We start from the raw sequence: 20,553 nt of genomic DNA, 5'->3' as shown, positions 1-20,553 counted from the left end.
TAGAATCTTTTCATATATGTATCTGCTATTCACATATCTTCTTTGGAGAAGTGTCTGTTTACATTTATTTAATTTGTTTAATTGGGCTATTTGTATTTTTTAAATTGCATTTTGCATGTTCTTTTTATATTTTCAATACGAGTCTTTTATCAAAAATAGGCTTTGCAAATTTTTTTTTCCTGTCTATGACTTTCTTTTTATTCTTTAAGAATGTCATTTGGAGAGCAGAAGTTTTGAATTTTGTAAAGTCTGCTTTACCAATATCTTTTTCACTGATATATGATTGGTATTTAAGAAATTATTGTCTAACCCAAGATCATATAGATTTTTCCCCGTGTTTCTTCTAAAAATTTTATAGCTTTATGTATTACATTTAGGTCTGTGATTTCTCTTGCATTAATTTCATTATGATATAAATTAGGTATCAAAGTTCATGCTTTTGCATATGAGTATTCTGTTGTTCCAGCCACTACTTATTGAAATGACAATCCATTCTCTATTTTTGCATCTTTGTTGAAAATCAGTTGTCCATATGTGCAGGTCTATTTCTGCAATAACTACTCCATTCCATTGATCTATTTGTGTACTAATACCACATTGTATTTATTAATGCAGCTTTACAATAAATCTTGAAAGTAGTTAATGTTAGCCCTCCCACTTTGGTCTGCTTCTCAAAGTTATATTTGGCAATATTAAGTTGTGTGCATTTCCATATGAATTTTAGAGGCAGCCTGTTACTTTTTTTTTTGAGACAGAGTCTCGCTCAGTCGCCCAGGCTGGAGTGCAGTGGCGTGATCTCGGCTCACTGCAAGCTCCGCCCCTCGGGTTCACGCCATTCTCTTGCTTCAGCTTCCCGAGTAGCTGGGACTACAGGCGCCCGCCATGACGTCCGGCAAATTTTTTGTATTTTTAGCAGAGACGGAGTTTCATCGTGTTAGCCAGGATGGTCTTGATCTCCTGACCTCGTGACCCACCCGCCTCGGCCTCTCAAAGTAATCCCAAAGTAATCCCAAAGATTACAGGCATGAGCCACTGCGCCCGGCCGATATTATTATTTTAAAATGATAATATCCAATACCTACTGCTAATATATAAAACTAAAATTTGTTTTAGCATATTGATCTTATATCTTCCACCTGACTAAACTGTACAATCTGTAGTGATGTCATTTTTCCAATTTCTGATATTGGTAATTTTGTCTTCTTTTTTCCCAATCTGCCTGACTATAGTTTTATCAGTTTTATTGATTCTCTTAAAGAACCAGCAGTAGTTTCATTTACTTTTGTCTGCTGTTTTTTTTTAAAATTTTTATATTTGCTTATTTCCTGATATTTATTTATTTTTTTCTTTTGGTTACTTTGGGTGCAGTGGTTAATTTGCCATTAATCTATTTGGTGTATATTTTATATCCCATATTGTAGATTTTCTATTTGTGTGTTTTTATGTCTTCTATGTCTTTACTTCTTTTTTTGCATATGGAATACGGTTATAATAATTATTTCAATGTGCTTGTCTGATAATTCTAATATCTGGGTCAGATTCAATCAATTTTTATTTTCTTTATGATTTGTATTTTTCTTGTTCCTTGCATGCCTGCTAATTTTTGATTAAGTGACAGATATTGTGAATTTTGCCTTGTTGGCTCTGGCTATTTTTGTATTCCTATATATATTCTTAAGATTTATTGGAGTAAACTATATATATATATATAATATAGTTTTTTTTTTTTTTTTTTTTTTTACAGGGGCTCACTTTGTCACCCAGGCTGGAGTGCAGTGTTGCAAACATGGCTCACTGCAGCCTTGACCTCCTGGGCTCAAGTGATCCTCCCACTTCAGCCATCCAAGTAACTAGGACTACAGGTATGTGCCACCACATCCAGCTAACTTTTGTATTTTTTTTTGTAGAAATGGGGTTTTGCCATGTTGTCCAGGCTGGTCTTGAACTCCTTGGCTGAAGAGATCTGCCTGCCTCAGCCTCCCCAAATCCTGGGATTACAAACATGAGCCACTGCACCTGGTCTTTTTTTTTTTTCCATCTTTTTTTTTTCGGACTAGACATATGTTTAATCTAGGACTAATTATTCCTCACTACTGAATCAAGACCATTCTGAGCGTTCTACCTGAATGTCTTTGCCAATTATGAGGTTCTCTAGTCTGGCTGGTGGGAACAGGACAATCCTCTGTCCTTTTTGAGTTTCAAAAACTGTTCCCTGTTATTCTTACAGATGGTTCTGTCCCATAGACTTGGGTAATTTTCTCACATTTTTTGCACTGATATAAACTCTGATGAATATTTCAGAGATACCTTCTTCAGATATCCAGGGTTCTTTCCCTGTGCAGGTTTCTATTAAGTCCTCTGTCTGATAAATATACCCTCTTGGTCTCTGTAGAGTCTCAGCTTCCATCTTTTCACCTCAAGGAACCTCAAGTTCCACCTTGCTTCCCCCTGCCCATAGCATCATCTGGAAACTCTTGACATAAGCTGGGCAATCCTAAGAATCACTTTCTTTATTTCCCATCCTCAGGGATCACTGTTTTTCTTGGCTTGATGTCCAGTGTCCTAAAATCCACTGTGCCAAATATATTGTCTGGATTTGATTGTTTCTGTCTGGGGGTTAAATCTAGTCCCTGTTACTCCATGTTGGCCAGAAGCAGAAGTTCCTCAAAGCTAATTTTGATTATGTGATTTTTCACCTCATTAAATTAAATTGCAAATAACTAGCTGATCTGAAGGACTATGCTGCTAGTAAATAAAGCGAGTTTGGCATAGTTAGAGCTAGAACTTATAACCCAGTCTCTATTCCATGTGGCAGTCAATCTCTAACAAATTATAATTTATAAAATTTTGCATGTAGGCATATGTGTATTTAGGAACATAAGTACAGCTATACAATTTTTCTTATGTCTGATAGCTCAGTTTCAATCATTCACACAAGTACCAGCAAAAAATAGTAAGTGCAATGATATAGTGGTTTTCACAAAGAAGATATATCCCCATCTGCGTGCCTACTGTTACTGTAGTGTAAATTTACCATTATCTAGTGTGTTATAAAGCTAACAGATCTAATTTTACAGTTTTTCCAACACCAATCATACAAAGCTGTGAGCTGACAGCTGTATGTTTATTTTGCATCAAGCATATCCTGGAAGGTGAAAACTTATACCCGTATACCATGATTTTTATGCAGAGATAATGTTTAAATTAACACATGGAGAGATTTAATTTCATTTACATATATTAACATTATGAGAAATTATATCTGCCAGATTTGTTGGTGAAAGCTATGTTGTAGATTGATTATTCTAAAAGTAGAGTTGGCTTCTTTCTGTTCATTATTGGCAAATACATATTAATCGCTTCCATCTGTGAAAAATTCTTAGCACTGAATGAAGTGTATCTTAGAAGAGTTTCTGGCAAGTGAGATATATATATCTATTCAAAAAATTTATTGAATGAATGAATGAATACTTGCATGTTTCTTCAAGCTCCTAACCATAATTTTTATTGAGTCATTTATAAATTTATAAATATTCATGAAGTACCTATTAAGAACCAGGCACTAAGAAGACACAAAGATGAATAAATTACAGTTGCTACATTTAAGGAGCTGATGGTCTACCATGTTGCATGAGCCATAGGTACATTCTATGGTACAAGGTGGTGTTTGTGGGGTTAATGCCATAAAATGGTACAAAGAAAACTCCACAGGGAGTGATCACTGCAAAATAAGAAGCATTCACCTACACTTGGGAGGAATTGGGAAAATAGACAAGACATTAGAAATGGATTTAGAAATATAAATAATGTTTCGGAAGGTTAAAACAGGCAACAAAGATATTCCCTAGCAGAAGAATATCAGGTATAAAACCACGCCTGCTCGGGTAATCGAAATGTTCTAGCAATCTGGTGAACAGGGAAACTGCAGACAGAGTTAAGCGATGAAGCTGGAGTGGTGAGAGGCCTGAAGTAGCGGTTACAGTGTTAGCACCTTTGAAAATGAGCAGGATGGGTTTCTATTTAAAGTCATTAGGTAGCTGGAAGACATTCATGTATTTTAGTAGGGATTTTGCACATGATTGAAAGTGTGTGTATGAAGAACTGACACGTGAATGCGGGAAAGAAGTGGGCAGTATTCAGAGACGTGGAAGCCCAGTTGAAGGTGAAGCAAAATAATTCTGGGAATTAATCGTTGAAGTACAACATGGGGTCTATCGTAAAGATATTTCAGAGGTAAAAATCTACGTAATTTGGCAATTAGTTGAATACAGGCTATCAAAGTGATGGAGAGGGGATCTTGCTGTCAAGAAATAATTTTACAAATATACAGGGATTCCTCATAGATATTGTGGGTTCTATTCAAGACCACCACAGTAAAGCAAATATCACAGTAAAATTAGTCACAAATATTTTGGCTTCCTAGTGCAAATAAAAGTTATGTTTATACTGTACTGTAGTTTATTAGATGTGCAATAACATTATGAATAACAATGTGCATAACTTAATTAAAAAATAATTTATTGCTAAATGCTAATGACCATCTTAGCCCTCAGTGAGTCACATTCTTTTTGCTGGTGGACGGTCTTTCCTCCCTGTTGATGGGTGGTGGTTGCTGAAGACTGGGGTGGCTGTGGTAATTTCTTAACAAAAGACAACAGTGAAGTTTGTCACGTCAATGGCCTCTTCTTTTCAGGAAAGATTTTTCTGTAGCATGAGAAGCATTTTACATACAGTTTAATTCCTTTCAAAATTATAGTCAGTCCTTTCAAGCCCTGCTGCTGCTTTATCAACTAAGTTTATAGAGCATTCTAAATCTTTTGTTGTCCTTTCAACCTTGTTCACAGAATCTTCAACAGGAGTACATTCCATCTCAATAAACCACTTTCTTTGCTCATCCCTAAGATGCAACTCCTCATTCATTCAAGTTGTATCATGAGATTGGCAGCAACTCAGTCACGTCTTCAGGCTCCACTTCTAATCCTAGTTCTCTTGCTATTTCTACCACATCTGCAGTGACTTCCTCCACTGAAGTTTTGAATCCTTCAAAGTTTGGAATCAACTTTTTCCCAATTCCTGTTAAGGTTGAGATTTTGACCTCCTCCCATGAATCCAGCATATCCTTAATAACATCTAGAATGGTGAAGTTTTTCTAGAAGTTTTTCAATGGACCTTTTCCAGAAGGTTTTCAATGGATCCAAAGAAGAATCACTAGCAAAGCTAGTTATAGCCCTACAAAATGTATTTCTTAAACATTGAGAGTTGAAAGCTGAGATTACTTCTTGATCCACGGACTACAGAATGGATGTTGTATTAGCAGGCATTAAAGACATTAATTTTCTTGTACATCTCCATCAGAGCTTTTGAATGACTATGTGCATTGTCAGTGAGCGGTAATATCTTGAAAGTAATTCTTTTTTTGGAGGAGCAGCTCTCAATAATTGGCTTAAAATATTTAGTAAACCATGCTGTAAAAAGATTTACTGTTATCGAGGTTATGTGTTGTTTTTAATTTGTAGAGGACAGGCATAATAGATTAAAGGCTCCTAGGATTTTGGAAATGGCAGTGAGCATTGGCTGTATCTCATGTCACCAGCTGCATTATTCTGTAACAAGAGTCAGCCTGTATTTTGAAACTTTGAAGGACAGGTATTGATTTCTTCTCTGTAACGATGAAAGTCTTAGATGGGATCTTCTTCTGATAGAAGACTGTTTTGTTTCCACTGAAAATCTGTTGTTTAGTGTAGCCACATTCATCAATTATCTTAGCTAGATCTTCAGGATAACTTGATGTAGCTTCTACATCAGTACTTGCGACTTCACCTTGCACATAAAGTTACAGAGATGGCTTCTTTCCTTAAATCTCATGAACCAACCTCTGCTAGCTTTCAACTTTTGTTCTGAAGCTTCCTCACCTCTTTCAGCCTTCATAGAGCTGGAGACAGTTAGGACCTTGTTCTGAATTTGGTTTTGGCTTAAGGGGATGTTTTGGCTGGTTTGATCTTCTATCCAGACCATTCAAATTCCTGGTCTCAAGCGATTGCTCCTCCTTGGCCTTCCAAAGTGCTGAGATTACAAGAGTAAACTACCAAGCCTAGCTCTGGAGTAGCATTTTTAATTTTTTAATTTTCTTCTAGAACATACCCTTTCATTCACAACTTGTCCAACCAGAGCAAGAGGATTAGCTAACCTGGTATTCAACATGCCTTCCTCACTAAGCTTAATCATTTGTAGCTTTTGATTGAAAGTGAGAGATGTGTGGCTCTTCCTTTCACTTGAACACTTAGAATCTATTGCAGGTTTGTTAATTGGCTTAATTTCAATATTGTTGTGTCTCAGAGAGTAAGGCAGCCCAAGGGGAAGGAGAAAGACGGGGAAATGGCCAGTCAGTGGAACTGTCAGAATACACACAATATTTATCAATTAAATTTGCCATCTTATATGGGCACTGTTGGTGGCACCCCAAAAAATTACAATAGTAACATCCAAGATCACTGATCATCCTAACAGACATGATAATAATTGATAGGTTTGAAATATTGCAAGAATTACCAAAATGTGATGTAGAAACACAAAGTGAACACATGCTATTGGGAAAATGGCACAGATAGACTTGCTCAATGCAGGGTTGCCACAAACGTTCAACTTGTAAAAAATGAAAATCAGCATGTGGAAGAGGTATCCACACTTTTGTGTTTAATTGCAGCACTAATCACAATAGCCAAGATATGGAATCAACCTGAGTGTACATCAATGGATATACATATATATATATATATATATATATATATATATATATATATGAAAATACTATTCAGCCATAAAACAGAATGGAATATTGTCATTTGCAGCAACACAAATAAGTCCAGAGGACATTATGTTAAGTGAAATAAGCCAGACCCAGAAAGACAAATATTGCATGGTTTCACTCATTTGTGGTAGTTAAATAATTGATCTTATGGAGATAGGGAGTATAATGGTGGTAACTAGAGTCTGGGAAGGGTAGGGAGATGAAAAGAAGTTGGTTAATGGCCACAAAAATACAATTAGATAGAAGGAATAAAATCTAGTGTTCAGTAGCACAGTAGGCTGACTATGTTTAACAATCCTGTATATTTCAAAACAGCTAAAAGAGATTAATTCAAATATTTCTGGTACAAAGAAAAGACAAATATTTAAGATGATGGATATCTCAGTTACTCTGATTAAATCATTACACATTTTATGCAGCTACCAAAATGTCCTATGTACCCAATACATACAATAGTTATTATGTATCATTTAAAAAAATGTAATAGCTACCAGGTGTAATAAAGCCAAGCACAACAAGACAGGTCTACCTATACTGAATTTGTTTTTAGCTAATATTTCCAAAGAAGAAACCACAGAATACTGAATATAGTGATGAAGTGTGAGCGAGCACGTGGTCATTTGAATGTAAGCTGTGTCCTTAGATCTGTACACAGAAATTGAGGCCAGAAAAGTTAAGACAACACAGCAGCATAAACAAAGTTTTGAAAACTACTCTCTTTAATAGCTGGTTTTTCTTTTGTGAAAGATTTGGACATTCTGATATTACATGGCTAGTGGAGTAGACATACTATTTCTGCAAATTCAAAATCAAGCTAATAATTGATTACCATCAGTCGTACCTCTTCTGCCTCTCCTCAACCCCTAATGGATACTAGACCATCAAAGCAAAACAAAACAAAATAAGACAAAGAAACACAACATGATTTTCTTCACCCAAACTAAAATTGTATTCAAGTGTCTAGGTCAAAAAAACCCAACAGGCAGTTGGAAATGTTTATAGCAAAACTAGTATAAAAAATTACTTAGACATAATACCTTTTTCATGTTGTTTCTGAATATTCTTTGTTTTATAGAATTGCTCCTGATTATAAATAACTCATTCCCTACCCAACCTTCACCATTTTTATGGCTTTCAATTATTTTATTATCTTTACTTTTATTTTCAAGAAAATATATACCTCTTCTTGCCAACACTTATAATATTCCCACTGAATTTTCATAAATCAGAAATGATAGGATTTATGTTGATAAAGCATGACAACAGCAAACACATTGTAGCCTGGCAATTACCCTGAGAGAAAAGATTGAAATGACTGCACACGACTGCAAAGTCCTGTTCTTTGCATGCAGAATAGAAACAATTTTTGTTCTGCTTGTAAAATCTGTAGGTTGAGAAGTTTACGAATATAGATTTGTATATTCTGTACCCTCAGGCCTTCTATCTCCTGAATGCAGATTGAAACGAGTCTTTCTTTTTCTACTGTTCATCCAGGAAGGGGTAAACAAGGACAGCCAGGCTTTCCCTTTTTCTGCTAAGGAAAGCAGCAGGCTCAGTGTGATGAATACTTCATTAATGTTTGGACAGTGCCTGAATTCCCCTATATAAGAAAATAACAAGAAACATTCATGAAAATATTCTTATTGGACTTCTCAGTGAGAAAATGCCTACAACCTACTGACCTCTCTTGTGACACTATATTCTAAGAGCTCTCAAAGACTTGGGACTTTAGCCAGTCTCTGGTGGGTGCCATTGAGCAGGTGGAGTGGGAACTCTCTTCTCCTCTCAACAAGCCTGTGCTGAGACAAACTCCTGCTGTCACAACACATTTTCTACTCAGGAAAAGAAGCAGATATCTTAATATTCTTAATTTTATATATTTCTTTTTGTAAACTCCCTTTTCCCCCCCTCCCCTGCCCCAACACTATGCTTTACTTTTCTTGAAATTGCACTGGTTCCTGATGTGCAAAGGAAGGGAGAGTGTAGAGGGAACTTCTGGGTCTTAAAAGACATTGGTTACAAGCCTAGAAATTAGATGACAACAGCAAAAACAGACAAATTGTAAGGTTGGAAATTAAACTCAAAATATACAGGAGAGGAGCTTGTATGCAGCATGGTGTATTGATTACTTATCTTTTGTTCTAGGTAGGCAAAATTTTATAAGGTTACTTTTGTATAAAACAATGACAGTTGTATTTTCCAAGTTCAGTTTTATTGATGGCTTCAGAGAACTGAATGAGACTGAAAATGTGATCACATTTCACTTGCCCCATAAATTAAGTAAAAAGTTGAGAAAATGTCTATTTTATAAGAGCAGATCTATTAATACAGAAAAAATGGACAACAGAGCTACATAAAAATAAAAATCCATCCAGATAAATATGACTCCATTTACTAGATCATGTATTGCCTCACTCCGAAGAGTTACTTGTGGTTGTAACATTGTTTTATGTTATTTGTATTGCTCATACATTTTTACAGTTAAATGACTAGAACCATATGTTGCAAGATTTATAGAATGCTTTTGATATCAAACAAGGATTCTCAACAGGGGGTAATTTTGACCTCCCTGACTCCTTGCAGGGGACAATGTCTAGAGATATTTTTGGTTGTCACAATTTCAGTGTATATTAGTGCTATTGGCTTCTTGAGGGTAGAGGCTAGAGATGCTACTAAATGTACTACAATACACAAAACAGCTCCACAAAACAAAAAAATTATCCATCCTTAAATGTCGGTAAATGCCCTGGTTGAAAAACTCTGATGTAACACATTTTGTCCGTTGTTGTTTTGCATGCTTGTCAGCTGATGCATTCTGGCATTCCTAATTGGGAATTAAGTGGTATCCAGTAATTTTATTCTACAGTGAGTGCCATTTGTATCAGGTTTTGCAGTAAAAGTACTTTTTTTATCCTTTACATGTAAAATTGGCTCCTAATATAACACATAAATGTACTTTTTGTTTTATTTCAACTCTGCATTAACATTTCCATACAGTTTGTGCAGGCTTATTAGGCCAGTATCCATTGATAACATACTCTAAATTGACAACAAAATGCTTCTGCAAACATAGGTTGGAATATCAAGTTAATAATTTCATTACAAGGAAGTCTCAAAAATTTAGATAAAGAATTCCAAGCTCTAAAACTTGACTTTCTTTTAATGACATTTAATTTGCTCTGTTTTTCACAACCCTATGGAATAGGCAGTAACATTCTTAAACTTGGACTGAAGGTCGACTTTTTACCCAGCGGTTGCAGAATGACTGAACATACTGTTCCTCCTTTCCAGCATCTCCTGCTTCACAAAGGGGCCATTTTGGGTGTGTACATAGCTGGTGGTGGGACTGCAGCTGGACCTATGAGTGGGTGTGAATAATCTTTCTGTGGGTTGAGTTGCACCCAAGAACAAAGTAAGACCTGAGCCTCAGAATGCAGCCTCTGTACTCTTTTAGAGAGTTTTATTTATCTTTAGGTTAAATAACATTCTAGAATATGTAAGCAAAGTCCCTGAGGTACATGGTATAGTGGTCAGAACAGATTGTACAAAAGCAAAGATTGTATTAGGTATGTTGTGTGCTTAGTGTTCTATGAACATACCAGGATCTTATGCATTTTCAGAAAAATTTAGGTGTTCAGTCTATAAGCCAATCTGGGTAGGGCATAAATGTGATGCATCTGGAAGTACAAAGGTAAAATCACATCTAACATAGCTGGTGTGTTAAAAGGGCAAAAAATTTATTCCTAATCCCTATCTGCTTGGCTTTATGATCAAAGTTCACTGTGCATTGACATTTTAGAAATGAATGTGACAAAAATGTGTTTCTTTATCCTCTTTTCTATTCTATAGAGAAAACTAGTTGTCTAAGGTTGCTTTCTTCTGATTCGTGATACTACATTCACAGTACGATTGTGTGTTCATTTTTTCCAACTTACTCAGTCAATAAGGAGGTTGAAATATATAACCTCAGAAACATCAAGTTCACTACAAAAATCGCTCAATAAAGGATAAACCGTTTCATTGTTATTTGTGGAGAAATATAACCTCAGAAATATCAGGTTCACTATAAAAATTGCCCAATCAGGGTTAAACCGTTTCATTTTATTTGTGGAGAAATAAAGCATATACCACCAAATTTCAAAATATGTGTACAAAATTGAAAATATAATGCAGATATTGATTTTCAGTCCTAGGTTATATTAGTTTTGGAAACAGTTTAAAACATTTTAAGAGATTTAACAAAACCAAGACTGACTTACTTGCTTGAACGTTTTTCATATATGATGTGCTTTCTTATTGGCCTTCTTAAAAGCAGTAGTTTTAAAATCAAACTCATTGTCTTTATAGGGCAAGAATTATGAGGAAGAAGAAGGTATTGAGGAGATAAGGGAATATGATAATAATGGAACTTCCAACGCTTCTATGGTATAGTATTTGTCCATTTCTTAATGTCGATTTTTACTTTCTTTTGTTTTTCAGCTTTCATTTTAGAAACGGGGTACTTGCAGGATTATCACAGAGGTATATTGTGTGATGCTGAGGTTTGGGGTATAACTGAACCTATCACCCTGGTATTGATCATACCCAGTAGGTAGTTTTTTAGCGTTTGCTCCCATCCCTCTCTCTCCCTTCTAGGAGTCTCCAATGTTCCCATCTTTATGTACATGTGTATTCAACATTTAGCTCCCACTTGTAAATGAAAACATGCAGTATTGGATTTCTGTTTCTGTGCTAGTTCACTTAGGAAAATAGCCTTTAGCTGCGTCCATGCTGCTGCAAAGGATAAGATTTAGTTCTTTTTAATGGCTGTTTAATACTACATGGTGTATATGTATTACATTTCCTTTATCCAATTATCCCTTGATACAAGGCAACTGGGTTGATGTCATGTTTTTGCCATTGTGAATAGTGCCGTGATGAGCGTACAGGTGAATGTGTCCTTTAGGTAGAACAATTTATGTTCTTTTGGATATATACCTAGTAATGGGACTGGCTGGGCCAAATGGTAGTTCAACTCTTAGTTCTTTGAAAAATCTCCAAATTGCTCTCCACAATGGCTGGACTAATGTACATTTCCACGAACAGTGCATAAGTGTCCCCTTTCCCCCACAGCCTCACCAACATCTGTTTCTTTTTTTTTTTACTTTTTAACAAAAGCCATTCTCACTGGTGTGAGATGGCATTGCATTGTGGTTTTGATTTGCAATTCTCTGATGATTACTAAGGATAAACGCTTTTTCATGTGCTTATTGGCTGCTTGTATGTCTTCTTTTGAGAAGTGTCTGTTCATGTCCTTTGCCTACTTTTTAATGGGGTTATTTGTTTTTGCTTATTGATTTGATTAAGTTCTTTACAGATTCTGGATATTAGACCTTGGTCAGATGCATAGTTTGTGAATATTTTCTCTCATTCTGTGGGCTGTTTACTTGCTTGATAGTTTCTGTTCCTGTGCAGAAGCTGTTTTGTTTAATTAGGTCCAACTTACCAATTTTTGTTTTGTTGCAATTGCTTTTGGGGACTTTTTATAAATTCTTTGCCAAGGCTGATATAGAGAAGAGCATTTATTTGGGTTTCTTCTAGGATTTTTATAGTTTGAGGTCTTACATTCCTTAATCAATCTTGAGTTAATTTTTGTATATTAGGGTCTAGTTTCAGTCTTCCACCTATAGATAGCCAGTAATCCCAGCACTGTTTATTGAATAGAGTATTTTCCCCTTGCTTATTTTTGTTGAATATTGAAGTGTATAAATGTGCAGCTTTATTTCTCAGTTCTCTATTCTGTTCCACTGGCCTATGTGTTTTTGTACTGGTACCATGCCGTTTTGGTTACAGTAGCCTTGTACTATAGTTTGAAGTCAGGTAATGTGATGACTCTGGCTTTGTTCTTTTTGTTTAAGATTTCTTTGGCTATTTTGGACTATTTTGTCATTCCATATGAATTTTAGTGTAGTCTTTTTTTTTAATTCTGTGAAGAATGTCATTGGTAGTTTGATAAGAATAGCATTGAATCTATAAATCACTTTGGACAATATGGCCATTTTAAAAATATGGATCTTTCCAATCCATGAGCATGGAATGTTTTTCCTCTTATTTGTGTTGTCTCTGATTTCTTTCAGCAGTGTTTTATAGTTCTCCTTGTAGAGATCTATCATCTCCTTGGTTAGATGTATTCCTAGGTAGAATTAGGCTATGAATCCACCTGGTACAGGACTTTTTTTGATTGATAGGGTTTTTTATTACTGATTTAATAAAAAAAAGTTGTTGGTCTGTTCAGGTTTTTACTTTCTTCCTGGTTCGATCTTGGGAGGTTGTGTGTTTCTAGGAATTTATCCATTTCCTCTAGAGTTTCTAATTTGTGTGCATGGAGATTTTCACAATAGTCTCTGAAGTCTCTGAGGATCTTTTGGATTTCTGTTGGATCAGTTGTAATGTCATCTTCATCATTTATGACTGCGTTTGTTTGAATTTTCTCTTTTTTTCATTTTCAGTGTAGCTAGTAGTCTATCAATCTTGTTTATTGTTTCAAAGAAGAACTTTTTGTTTCGTTGATCTTTTGTATAAAATTTGCATCTCAGTTTCATTCGATTTTTGTCTGATTTTAGTTATTTTTTTATTCTGCTAACTTTGAGGCTGATTTGTTCTTTTTTTCTTAGTTTCTCTAGATGCAATGTTACATTTTTTTTGTTTGTTTCTTTTTTTTTTTTTTTTGAGACAGAGTTTCACTCTTGTTGCCCAGGCTGGAGTGCAGTGGCATGATCTTGGCTCACTCCCACCTCTACCTCTCAGGTTTGACCAATTCTTCTGCCTCAGCCTCCTGAGTAGCTGGGACTACAGGTGCATGCCACTATGCCTGGCTAATTTTTGTATTTTTAGTAGAGTCGGGGTTTCACCATGTTGGCCAGGATGGTCTCGATCTCTTGACCTCATGATCCACCTGCCTCGGCCTCTCAAAGGACTGGGATTACAGGCGTGAGCTACTGCGCCTGGCCAGATTCTTAATTTGAAATCTTTCTATCTGTAAACTGTCCTCTTAACACTGCTTTAGCTGTATCCTAAAGTATCAATAATTTTCATAAGAGCCTAAAGTATCAATAATTTTCATAAGAGCCTCTCTCTTTTTCTTTGTTCCTCCTTTGGGTTTACAACTTTCAGGTTTGATTAATTCAAAAACACATACTTAAAAGATTTCTATGTGTATTCCCCTCCTCCTTCCTCGCATGTATTAAAATAGTCAGTGCAAGACACTCTGTAAAGTCTTGTGGGGATAGAATATTCTGTGATCCATGGTACTTCTTCCAGAGAGAGCTCAGCACTACTGTAAAGTTGTCAGACTAGCAAATAGACAGGTTGCAAAAAGACAAATGTCCCCTAAAGCCCACCTTCATCAGCACAGCGCCCTCCCTTTCTAGCTTGAATTCAAATTTTCACATTGAAAATCACTATTATTTATGGTTGCAAATTTACCTAAGCCCATTTATCTGCTTAGCTAATGTTAGGATTTTTTTTTTTTTTTTTTTTTTTTAGCAAATTTCAGAGCTAAGTGCTGATGTTGTGCTACTATTCCTATGAACTAACAGCTAGATTGTTTGTTACAACAAAAGCACATCTGAGACCGGATTCTGCCAAAGGTGCATACATTTATTAGTGAGGTGTCAAAAGCAAGCATGGATTCTGTACAAGTCCTGTTCTTATAGCTTGGGTGAAACACCACATATACCCTTAAAGCTCCAGACTAGTACATGCATGCACAGTTTAATGTGAACTAGATGCAATGCTTTTCTTTCTTACTTTTTATTGAGATATAATTGCAATACAATCATAAACATTAGTTTGTTGAGCTTTATTAAATTCTTATACCCATATAACCATGTTCAAAATAAGATATAGAACATTTCCTCCTCTTCAGAAAATAACCTGATTCTCCTTCCCAATCATCCCCCGCCCCCGCCACTTCCAACAAGTGTTTGGTTTCCATCATAAATTAGTTCATCTGGATTTAAATTTCATATATGCAAGGATGCTCCGAAGCAAGCTTGTAGTCGAATTTGGAGATTGAAACTCTGTGCAGTGGAGGGATACATACACTGCCAGATCAGCCATTTATTCTTACTCTTCCATTACACCAGAGAAGTGGGTCTGTGAAAACTTTCTAACCAGTTACATATCTTAAATAACACTCATTTCATGGATGAAGATTATTTTTATACCAATTATATGAATTAACAAACCCTCTATCATAGATTTCAAGAAGACTATGTGAATTGGCTGTCCTGGGGAATATATTAAAGTGTTCAGACTTCCATTGCATATTCAGAGAGAGGGGATCCATAGAGGAAATTGTCTTCTGAAGGTCTTGCTCTTGCCCATTCCTTCTCTCCTTTTGAATAAATCCCACTCACTTTTAACTATGCAATTTAATAGCCCGTTCCCAACTGCCATAGCAGAGTTTATTATTTGTTCTGTTCCCCAAGGTTCTTTATTCAAACCTTGATTATAGCATTATAAACAGTGAGTTTACCACAGAATACGCCCTTTCTTGGCATGTCAATTTTTTTCTTCAGAGATTGTATCTTAGACATCTCTGTATTTTCCATGTCCATTGCTGTATCTTCCAGCACAGAATTCTAACTATTATTACAATGATGAATAGATGAAGGGTTAAAATACACAGTACCCAGGCTTTCTCAAAAGTTCGTTTTTCAAAAATTTATGTCATTGTCTAGTTGTTGAGAATGAAATATTTTTTCTTTTTTGTTATCAAGCCTTATTAATAGCTCCTTTTATTTCTTTGATCTTCAGGGTTCTCATCTATAAAGCAGGCTTAAAATGCACATTATTTCTACAATTGAACAAATCAACAAAAAAACATGTGTACGCAGCCCTCAAAATATTCCCTGAAACCAAACCTCAAAGCAACCGAAAACCAACTGGAATGAAACCTGTAAACCAACTTAGAGAATTAGCTAGATGAAAGAACAAGTTTCACTCATCATTTAACACTATATAGAACTTAAGAAAACAATGTTTGACTGAAGTTCAATTTTTTTCCCATTGATGATAAACTAGTTGGTATATAGACATACATAAGCCTTCGCTCATGAAGACACTTGAGTTCCCTGTCGCCTCAAGTCTAACCGCTTTGTCTTTGGCTTTCAAAATTCTCCATCAAAAAGTTCCACCCTCCCTCTCTACCTAATTTCTCACCATTTCCTAATATTCACCATTAACTTGAGTCAGGCTGGTGTTTCCCTCTATGTCCTCCTCATGCCTTGCTTATTCGGGAATAGAATATTTTCATTGGGGGGATTTTAACCACAAATGCTCTCTGGATGAGTGGGCCAGGATGATGCTACCAGATCTGAAATGCACCTCCCTAAGGCTTTAAAAAGAGATAGATGATGATGAAGTCTACACAAATAGTTTTCTTTTTTTTTTTCCCGGTAATTTTATCTAGGATTTTCATTGCTTTCTTACCATGACAGGCCTCTTACTTTCCTCCCTTCATCTTCATATGAGGTATATTATAAGAGGATATAAAAGGTTAATCCTGTCAATGAATCAGCTAGAATTCTTTGCAAGATTTGTAAGATTTCATCTCTACACTATTGAGATGACTGGCTTAGAATGAAAAGATTCCTAGAAAAGGATGTTTTGGATACCCATGACTATCTTCTTCCGAGCCATGACTTTCACTTTCTGGAGTGATAGATAAAGCCTTCCTCTGAGTAGAAGGGCTTATGTATTGACATATCTTACCAGAAAAAAAACTTCAGTCTAAATTTTATTTGCTTCTTAATGCACCAGAAAACATTCAAATTCTCAATGACTGTTGCAAGTAATCAATTAATCGATTCTAACTTGGTGTAATCAAAATTAATTTTTTCTTAATTTCACATATAAGACATGTGCAACTCTTTAACTAGAGAGGAAATTTTTTTATTGCCTAATGGATTCTTAGCACTAATTAGGCTTATACAATTATAGTTCAATGAATTAAAAAAGAATGCTACTGAGAAAATTAGCACACTAGTTAGGGTTTTAAATATGAAAAGGAGAATGCCTTTATTTAAAGAACTCTACTCTTTTGTCTCTCCTTTTAACTCAGGAAAACACTCCATTTCTAGCTATATACTCCTTTCCTGCCTCACCTTTCAATCTCATGACTTCTTTCTTCTGCCAAGGTCTCCTTTGAGCTATTTTCAGCATAGAAACCAAAGTGAATCTAATAAGCTGCAAATCAAATTATGTCACTTCTTTCCTGAAAGCCTTCTTGTGACTTCCCACCTCACTCAGCCCTACAGCCTATCATGATCACTATAGTGATGTAGTGACATAGTTATATATAGTGATATAGTGACACAGTTATATATAGTGATAGCCTATCACCGTCTTCCTAGGCTGTAAGCACCCCTGACGTTCCTCTGAACATGACACTATATTTTCTGATGTTCTTCATCAGAAAGTATGTTCTGATGAAAGTATCAGAAAGATAAGTATTTTTAGGAGAATAGTTCAAAACAAATGCAGTCAGTGCCTCTGACAACAAGATATGCAGAAATGTGAGAGACCTGTGGAAAATTGTTTCCCAACAACTATATATTTTGTTTTTTTTCTTTGTCGTCTCTCTCTCCGGTTACATTTTAAACTCTATGAAACAGGGTTGTTTGTTTTCCTGCCTTCCACTTGTATATTTCTAGCTTTTAGAAGAGTACCTAATAATAGATACTTAACATAGACTTGTTTATCAAATGAATCAATGGTGATTTCTTCAACAGAGATTACAAAGGAAGCTGGCTGGCATACTGTTTTCAGTTCATGGTAAGAATATAAGGTAGGCTTTTACTATAAATAAAGATGTTTAACTATGAATCCTATCTCCTACTGCTTAGGGCACCACCAACCTCATGGTAGGTACTTAGTAATTATTTGTTGAATAAGCGAAACTTGCTGTATTAGTCTGGGTTCTCCAGAGAAACAGAATCAATAGGATAGATAGATACATGGATAGCAATAGACAGATACAGATCTCTCTCTGTCTCTCTCTCTCTCTCTCTCTCTCTGTGTGTGTGTGTGTGGTGTGTAGAGAGAGAGAGAGGGGTGCGTTTACTATCGTGAATTAGCTTATATGAATATTGAGGCTGAGAAGTCCAAGATCACTAGTTGGCAAACTTGAGATCCAGAAGAGCTAATGGTATTAATTCTAGTTTGAGTCCAAAGACCTGAGAACCAGGATGTCCAATGGTGTAAGTTCCAGTTCAATTTCAATGGCAGAAGACCAATGTCCCAGTTCAAATATAGTCAGATAGAGATAAACAATTCTTTCTTACTCATCCTTTTTGTTCTATTCAGGCCTTCAAGAAATTGGGTGAGGGTCAGCCACGTTGGAGAAGGCAGGCTTGCAGACTAGGAGTTCAAATGTAAATCTCATCCAGAAATACCCTCACAGACACAGCCAGAACTAATGTTTAACTAAGTATCTGGGCACCTCATGGCCCAGTCAAATTGACACAAAATTAACCCTCACACTTGCTATAGTCACACAAGTTTCCACAAATTATTAATGGAGACTACTAAGTAAATAATACTGTTATGAGGATCCAGTGTGCTCAGACTGTTGTGTACAGGGGTGTCTTTACCCACAAAAATTTAGATAATCAATTGTGACAGACAGAAGTTTAGCCCTCCTTAGTTTCTCGTGTCTGTTGATGTTGATATTAACATGGTCTTGCTAAATCAACTGAGAATAATGAATTCAGAACTATAAGGGGACAAGGCAATTATCTTTAAAATATAGGAAGGATGCTGTAAAGATTATCTCCAGATGTTTGATTGCCCATGGAGTTGACATGGTGATAGAAGTAGAAGCATTGTACACTGAAAAACAAAATATCCTTGGTTTATTTTTATCAGATACTTAAAACATTTGAAAGTTTCTTAGGTAATGGGACTCAAAACAGGCAAGGTCAAGTTGGAGTGAAACAAAGAAGATTGTCTCTGCAAAACTGGAGCACTGTGGAATGTATATCTAGCTGAATTAGGAAAAGAAATGGAAAAAGGAAAGAAAATCACCGGTGTAGTTTATAATGCTGTGTGGGCTAAACCCAGCTGTCCCTCTGTCTCTATTCACTTTAAGAGGTCAAAAAATCTGCTTCTTTTTAACATCTCTTCTTTTTTAACATGAACAAATAAAAATTTTAAATCTCCAATATCTGGATTATGGGACTGAATCTTTGTTATTTTCCTTGGACTTATAACCATGGAATATTATGTCTAAGATTATTTTTAAATAGTTCTTTTGAGAAAAGTGCTATTCAATATTTGATTTTTATTCACATCCAATAAAGCAGTGCCAAAAAATAAGTCAAAGGGAACAAATTATTTGACCTGCTTAAGTTTTAAATAAAGTGTTTGACAGTTAAATTTACACCTTTATATGTATGATGTATTTTTAAAACAACCTCATAAAATGCAGTCATTATCTAGGTTTCTTCTAATAAAAAAAGTTTTCAAAATAGTTGTGTCATTGCTTTTTAGTTCTGAAAGAATCAGAACCTCACATGTTAAAAATTACGTAAGGTTATTATTATTTTTTAAATGGCTTTGATTCATTAAAATCTCACAAGACTTCAATTCATTTGAAGCTTTAACTTCCCTTTTGGTAACCTATTTATTACTTCCTGAGATTGGCCAATTTCCTAGGTAGAAATGACTAGATTTCTAGAAATGGCACCTCAGTGAGTTATTGTTTTGGTCTGAAAATCCCATTTCCAGCGGTACAACATCAGGGATAGTGGCACACCCATTATGAGACATATACTAGCAGAAACGAAGCATTTATGCATTAAAAATTTTTCCTAAGGTTTTTGGTTGAAAACTAAATAAGAAGTCATTCAGCGGGTATGGCCAAGGACTGGTTTGTGCAATGGGATTATGCAACTACATACTAGCAGTGTTTCAGGGAACAGTTCCAGAGAAACTATTGAGAAAAGATCTAGGGTAGGAGGTAAGAAGAGAGTTCAGTAGTTCAGTAGTTGCCAAGCCCAGTTACTAGGAGTCAGAACCGAAAAATCCCAAGGTCAGGTGGCACAGATAACAGAATTAAAATTGTGAATGAGCAGCCACAATTGAGAACCAGTTGAAGCAAATACGTCTGATAGGGACTAGGGAAATAAATAATAAGACATTCTGATGAAACTGGCTAATACAGACTTCCTGGCTAAGCTTACTAAAAAAAATAAGGCTTCACATGGTTCTCATAAAATTCAAATAAAACTTGTGTTTATAAAATTAAAAATCAAGGAGACAATTTACATATTTGCAATTTTAAGCCTTTTCATCCATGAATACATCTCTGTTTATTCAAGCCTGCTTCTAAGTGCTTTTAACAAAATACTATTCCTTTAAATTCTTAAGGTTCTCTTTTCTTAATTGTATTCCTGGCTACTTGATGATTTTGGAGTTGCTTTTGTTATCTATAAAGGACAAAATATTTTAAATTATATTTTCTAATTGGTTATTATTGGTGTGTAGGAATCTTATTAATTTTTATGTTGACCTTGCATCCTGCACACTCTGTGAAATCTACTAGTGAAAATTCCAAATAATCACATAGATAGCCAGTACATATAATTTTGTTTCTTCATTTCCAATATATTTCTAAATTCCAAAATATTTTCAATATATTTGCATTGGCTAAGACTTAAAATCCAATAATGAAATTAGCATCTGCATTTATTTTCTGAATG

The 20,553-nt window shown here is 35.4% G+C and overlaps 1 long non-coding RNA gene across 4 annotated transcripts in view; it reads left to right on the top strand.

Moving 5' to 3' along the window:
- Positions 1-20,553, top strand: part of LOC131383800 (uncharacterized) — a 205,753-nt gene that overhangs the window by 95,679 nt on the left and 89,521 nt on the right. For all 4 annotated transcript variants that reach the window (XR_009214106.1, XR_009214111.1, XR_009214112.1 and 1 more), the window contains exon 5: positions 11,156-11,233. This is a non-coding gene — a long non-coding RNA (uncharacterized LOC131383800). The remainder of the gene's footprint in view (positions 1-11,155; positions 11,234-20,553) is intronic.

Source organism: Hylobates moloch, unplaced genomic scaffold, assembly GCF_009828535.3.
Source record: "Hylobates moloch isolate HMO894 unplaced genomic scaffold, HMol_V3 SCAFFOLD_6, whole genome shotgun sequence".
NCBI classification, from domain to species: domain Eukaryota; kingdom Metazoa; phylum Chordata; class Mammalia; order Primates; family Hylobatidae; genus Hylobates; species Hylobates moloch.
The sequence above is the reverse complement of the archived record's forward strand: the minus strand, read 5'-3'. Positions and strand labels throughout refer to the sequence as shown.